Below are 7,152 nucleotides of genomic sequence, written 5' to 3'. Positions count from 1 at the left end.
TTTGCTGAGCTAAAGAGAAAGTACAATCAGCTTGTGTATGAGAGTGATATACTTCTTGGTTATCGCCAAACAAGACCTGGATTGAAGGTGCTATGGTTTTGTGTAATCCTAACTCCTGAACTAATTGTTCACTAATGGATGAAATGCTACTGCCTGAGTCTAGAAGAACTTCATGAGATGTGTTACCTAAATGGGCTAAAGTTGAACACACCATGTGTCTGGAAGATGAGGCGGCTTGAATATGCGGGCAATGCTCTTCCTCCAACACCCAGCCTAGATGTTTTCCGGCAATTCGGCTAAGGCGGCACCATCAGCAAGCTGTACCTGAGCATTCTGGTGGTGTTGTTGCATACGAAGCTTCTTGCAATGCTGCTTGATATGGCCATAGTTGTTGCAATAAAAACACTTTGGTCGTCCTTGGTCATCCCGTGTAGGTAATGCTCGCCGGGAATTGATTTGAGAATTTTGGATATTGATATCCATGGGTGTTGGAGTTGACTCCACCAGTTGCCTCTGTGCACTTGGTTGAGGAACCATGGCCATTGGAGCATCAGTATTGGTTAAGGCCTCGATACATTGTGCTATCTGAATGGCAGCATGAAAAGAGGTTGGGCCTTGATCCCGTAATCGCCTGGAAATGTCATGACGGAGGCGTGGCTAGAGGAAGAACAACTTCATGTCTTCTGACATTGTGGGGTCAGCTCGCAGTAAAAGCTGATTCATTCTGACTGGAAATTGAGCTACCGACTCAAGCTGTTGTTGCCTCAAAGTGTTGAGCTGCTGAAGTGATGTCTGTGTAATATTTTGATGTGCAAAATTTTGTATCAATAATGTTTTTAAGACTTGCCAATCACCCTTAATTTCTTCTTGCTGCTGGATGAACCAAGTTGCAGCGACATTTTCCAACAGTGTCCGAATCTACATGGCCTTCCGCTCATCAGACCATTGATGGTAGCTTGAAACATTCTCGAAATGGTCCAACCACATCAGCACATCTTCGGTCGGCAGCCCAGAGAATGGTTTGGGTCTGATTTTGGGATCAGGTTTGTGAAGGTGAGGAGTGCTGGACGATAAGTAGTTGAGCAGGGTTTGGTTTGTGTGATTCACTTGCAGGAGCATGTTGGAGACGGCCTGAAACATGTGCTCCATCTGCACAAGTTCTGGTTGCACGGGTTGTGTTGTAGCAAAATCCAGATGCATAGATGCATCTTCGTACATAGGTGAGTGAGCAGATTGGCGTGGGGAGGCTGCGCGGCTCATGGTTGGGTGCTGAGAGAGTGGAAAATAAAGGCTTTGCATGAAGGAGACGTGAATAGCAGGGTGCACTAGACGTGGCGAGCGTTGCCCGCCATCTCCACCAATGTGGAGTGCTCTGTTTAGCCTGGAACACTCTACCTCCACTCAGTAGAGAAACCTCTCTTTATTGTTCTCGTTTGTTACATCAAGATCCTGATGGTTGGTTGCTACATCAAGAAAGGTGTTGCCGTGAATTGATCTAGCCTACGTGGAGTTAGTTAGAGTTTCCTCCTCCACAATATATATATATATATATATAAACATTAACATAAGTAATACTATTATTAATATTAAAATTAATAGTAATTAATATATTAAAATTAACATAATTAATATGTCTAAATTAACATTGACATTCATGTCAAAAGTAACATAAAACCTTTAATGAATATTAATCTTAATAGTTAGATTAATATTAACACAAGTTTTTGTAATATTAGTTAAATATTAATATTAAGTTAGATGTTAATCATGCAACATTTTTCCCCCCTTTTTTGTTAGGTGGATAGAGTTAGTGTTATCTCCATGGTGAAAAAAAAGTTTGGGGTGAAGGGGTCCAATTATTGTGTGTGTGCATGTGTGCGTGTGTGTATTTATTATCTAACTATCAATAACCAATTATTAAGAAACTACTAACAAATAATGATGAGTAACTAATTATTAGTGAGTAATTATTGATATCTAATTATCAATAACTATTTAGTAGTAAGTAACAACCTATTAATAACTTTCTAAGTATTAACTAACTATTAATAGGCAATTATAAGTAATGGATTATTAATAACTAATAATTAATAACTCATTATTAACTTACTTATTGATAAGTAATAATTTCTAATTATCTCACCTTTTAATAACTAATTAGTGGTCAACTTCATGATTACTATTTAACTAAAACTTAAATAATATTTAACTTTTCAATTTATTAATGATCAAATTTTATTACTAGTAATGACTATTAATTGTTTCCTATTGATAACTAATAACTAATTGTTGTTACAATTTCACTAGTACTATTTATCTTACTTATTATTAACTAATCATCAATCAACTTCATAAATAATTCAAATCAACTTATAATTAACTTACTAGTAACTAATAATGAACTAACTATTGACAATTTAACTAAAGAGTAATTAGTATTAATCATAACCAACAACTAATAACTATCATTTACCAATAGCTACTAAATCATTATTACTAATAATGAATAACTAGTAACTAATAACTAATAGCTATTAATAACTAACAATTAACACCTAGTAGTAAATATTTATTACTACTTATCTTACATATGATTAACTAAATGCCAATCACCTTAAGAATGAACTATTAATTAAATAACTAATGATTAATAATAAATTAGCTATTAATAACTAATAATTAACTAAGTAATAATAATTAACCAATTGTTAATTAACTATTGATAATCAATTATTAATCATATATTAGTAATAACAAATTTAAAAATAGTGTCATAATGATATTTTATTTTATTTTATTTTATGTTATGTATATTAATTATATTATATGTAGCATATCATATATTAACATTAACATTCATGGTAAGATCTTAATTGATCCTATGTCAATGACGGACTCGATGAGGCAATCTCTATTGATGACCTACACAAAGAGAGAAGCAGAGACAAGAAAGCCATAAATAGTCAACAAGAACCTCAATTGAGCCATGGCAAGGTTGAAGCAAATGACATGTGCAACCTTATGGCTAATGTTAAGAAATAGTAGTAAGAGCTCTTAAAGATAGTGCAAACCCTAAAGTTATCTTGGCCGTACCGCCAAAATATGCAGTGCATTCACTGCAATAGAGGCAATCTCCTTTTGGAGTACTGGAGGCCAACACATATTTGTGTAAATTATAGATGCTTTGGGCATGAAGGTACTTACTATAGACCTCCATGAAGATCTTAGGTCCTAACTCAAATATTGGCTAATAGCAAATTAACCTTGATTCCAAATACCCAAGCCAACCCCAATAGACTCCATAGTTGGCTTTAGTAGCCCTAACCAATCAAGGATTGACTACTCCTAGAGTTGGCATCAACCCATCAAGAATACATAACCCCCCTAGATCCATTATAACTTATGTCCCTAGCCATCCTCCTACACATTTGATAGAAGAGCTATAATATGAGGATAAATGCATGAATCCTTATGTAACATATGATGTAAAAGGAAATGTGATCCTCATGGATCATCATGTATTCCAATCATGACGCTAGGATGCAGGAGAGAAAAAGGAACAAACTACTTAAGACCAAACCATAACATGTCGAAATTACAACTAGGGTAGATATCAAATGACTACCCCAAAAAGCAATAACCTTCATCGAAAAAGTAAGGAACCTGAGATGCAATGATGAGTGTGGCATTACTTGCATGGATCAAGGTTGTCCTAAATGCCAAACTTCTAGTAGTACACAAAATGGGTATGTTGGATGTACTATCCCAATTCAAAGCAATTAAGCCATATGAGGGATCCCCATATTCTCTTTAAGTGCAAAATGTTAATGATCTTGAAGATAAAAGCTTGCCCATCATTTTTTTATGTGCTCCCAAACCAAGAAGATGTAGGAAAGGAAATCCTACTTGAAAAACCTTTCAAGTGCACAACCAAATGTCAAGTGGACTATAAAGCTCATCGAATGCACTTCACCCTATTAGACATCAAAATAATATGTGCTTTTAGCAAAGGTATCCTTGCCATCTTTCAAGGGAATGGTAAGAAACCTATCTTTGAGCTAAAACTAAGGCCTAGTGAGGACACGAAGGACATTCTTAGAGATAGTTAAGGGAACAAGAGGAAAAGCGAGTACTACTTAGTAGGAAACCCCTAGGGATAGAAATAAAATCCAAAGCTGCCTCAAAGGCTACTAGGAGAAAATGACCACCATGCAATAGAGAATGAAGATATTGGCAAAATCACCACAAATGTCAATGGAGAGTTGGCACGATGCGGCAATGTATCCTCAACATGTTGCTATGTGCTCAAGGGTGCTATATGGGAAATCAATGGATCTTGTTCACTAAATTTCCAACACCACTTGCATTGGCCATAGCCCTTGACCATCGCCCAAGTCTCATGAAAATGAAAGAGCTAAAGAAAAATGATTGAAACATAGATAAAAGTCTAAGACTAAAACTATGAAGAAAACTAAGCAAGTTAGTCTAATGACCTCCGAGCCAAAGCTTATCAATCCACAAAAGGTGATTGATCCTACATTGATTTGGGTGCAACAACATAAGGTAGTTGACACACCACAAGAGAAGCCAATAGCTTCTAAGGGATTATCAACACAATCAAGGCGCATAAACTAGCCTCCTTCTAGCGATGCTACCCAACCTAAAGAGGAAAGCTCGAAGAAGGAGACAAACAATCCACCCAATCTTGCCAAGTAGTAATCCAAAGAAGTTGCCAGTACCTTTGAATTTCTAAAATCTCCCAAAGGAAAGGCGTTTTCATCCCCTAGGCAAAATCAAGAGACTTAGCAGTAGCAATTTAGTGTAGCAGCTCAACTTAAAAAGAAGAGTATACAAATGACAACAAAGGACTCTCCTGAGAACTAATGACCTCTCTTTGAGAGAAATCACAAGGTGATATAAAAAATCTCCAAAAATCATCTTCTCAAGATAAAGAGAAAAAACTTCAAAATCCTAAAAAGACCACTCATGTAATCAATAAGATGAGAAAAAAATAGAACAGGCAAAGGATAGCCATGCCTAACTATTAGTATAGTCAAACCACCACAATCTCCTAAGATAAATTTCCTCTACTTAATCAAGGGGGAAACATAGTAGCAGAAGCCTCATGCCATTTCTCAAAAATGGAAAGAGAATCCTAAAGGAAAAAATTGAAGGATGTGCAACAAAAGGGTGCTGATACTTCCAATTTGCTTAAGGATCCAGTTGTGCACTTGCCCTCAATTGCTGCCACAATCAAATACATTGACCTCACTACTACTGCTTCCAAATCCAAAGTGAAAACCCAACATTCATACCCCCTGGTTGTCACTAGAACAGTAAAATATACCCTAGAACAAGTTTATAATGATTCAACACAACAAGATACCAATATCAAAGTTGGGATTGCTGTCGACCAATCCTAGGTAAGACATGTTCAACTTGATTAGGATCTCCCACACACTTGAATCCCAAATGGGTAGAAAGATCTCTCATCATATGGCAAAGGAAAAGACATGAGGTAAGAACCAACCTATAATGAAGTGCTACAAGGAAATCAATGACAATATAAATTTATTGACATACATAGCCATGCATACCAACCTTGGCTATTTTCCCAAGGAATAGAAGGAATTCCTACACTACCCATTAACATGGGATGATCAAGAACATGTTTCTAAATGGCACATATAATCTTATAGCATATGCCAAAATATTAAACTGAGGAGCTTCGCTTGATTCCCTCTTTCCACCCTAAGAATAGTATGAATGACATGGATGTCATAAAGGCATTGGAATTAAAAGCTAATGATCCAAGTGAGTTTGATAGGAAATCGGTCGCAAAAATAGGTGCTTAGCTTTTGACTATCATTGGGGAAAGATGAGTTGTGCAAACTTCCATAAATGACCCAATGCATATAGTGCCAACCTTCTTGTGGAGTACTTGCAAAAATAGAGAATATTAAACTACCAAACCAGACCTAGATCACCCTCTCCTTGAATAAGCTTCTCATAGAGGAGGAATCGCACATTGCTAGCCGATTAGGCCAAGGAAATGCGGTACTCAATGTTGCTACATATATATTGTTCTTGGAAAAAAAAGTGCAATTCTTTGATGCTTATGCTACCCTCCAATACAATCCCAACTTCTATAAATGGTTTATCCCTAGGTCCAATAACATTATACCATAGCTTGTTACCATGTATAAAAATCAATTGATGTACATAATTGAATAAATTATATTTGAACAAAAAAAAAACTCCACAAACCATAAAAATAATACCCCTACGACACTTGGCAGCATTGTAACACTTTTACTATAGGGGGGAGGAGCAATATTAAGCAAGTCGTGAACAAGTACCAAAATGATAAGGGGTTTTTCAATTCTCTAAAATTTGACCATGTGTGCCCTCAATTCAAAGTGAATACAAACAAAACAAGTAATAAGTGATACACTTGAGCTAAAATCCATCATCAAGGAAGCAATAAGCCAACAACCTCTAAAGGGATCATAAATGCAAGGAAGCTAAGGACAAGGATATGCAGGGAAAAATCCACTTCCATTGCTAGCTCAAGTCTTCTACTACCCTAACATGAAGTGCAATGACCCTACAAAAATTTCACTCATCTCTCAAACCATAGTTCATTGTTAACAACTAATTAATATATGTGAATGGCCATCACCCAATCTCCATCAAATCCTTGGAATGTGTAGGCTTTTTAGAGGGAAGACTCTTGGTGAGAAAGTTTGCACGATTATCATCGTTATGAAATTTGATCATCCCAACTCCCTTATCCTCAAGTACTTGAAAAATCAAGAGATACCTCACTTCTATATGCTTGGTTTTTGCATGAAACAAAGGACTCTTTGCTAACATGATGGCACATTGACTATCATTGTGCAATAGTGGCATGACTTCACTAAGGCCCATCACTTCCAATAGTAAGACCTATGGCTTCTTTTCATGCCTCTATGGCCACAATATTCTCAACTTCAGTGGTAGATAATGGTGCACATTTCTCCAAGTGACACATCCATAAGATTGCACCACTATACAAGGTAAAAACATATCTTGTGGTTGACTTTTACTGTCAACATTCCCTATATAGTCTACATCTGGGTATACAAGTACACCACTACTACTTCCAAAGGA

The 7,152-nt window shown here is 36.3% G+C and overlaps 1 pseudogene; it reads right to left on the bottom strand.

Moving 5' to 3' along the window:
• Nucleotides 1-273: 273 nt before the first annotated feature.
• LOC148026073 (uncharacterized) lies at nt 274-1,260 on the bottom strand (annotated as a pseudogene).
• Between the last annotated feature and the right edge of the window lie 5,892 nt (nt 1,261-7,152).

This window comes from Lygodium microphyllum, chromosome 14 (genome assembly GCF_053477565.2).
Source record: "Lygodium microphyllum isolate KBCC chromosome 14, Lygodium_microphyllum_v1.1.10, whole genome shotgun sequence".
NCBI lineage: Eukaryota > Viridiplantae > Streptophyta > Polypodiopsida > Schizaeales > Lygodiaceae > Lygodium > Lygodium microphyllum.
This window is presented reverse-complemented; position numbering and strand designations above follow the sequence as displayed.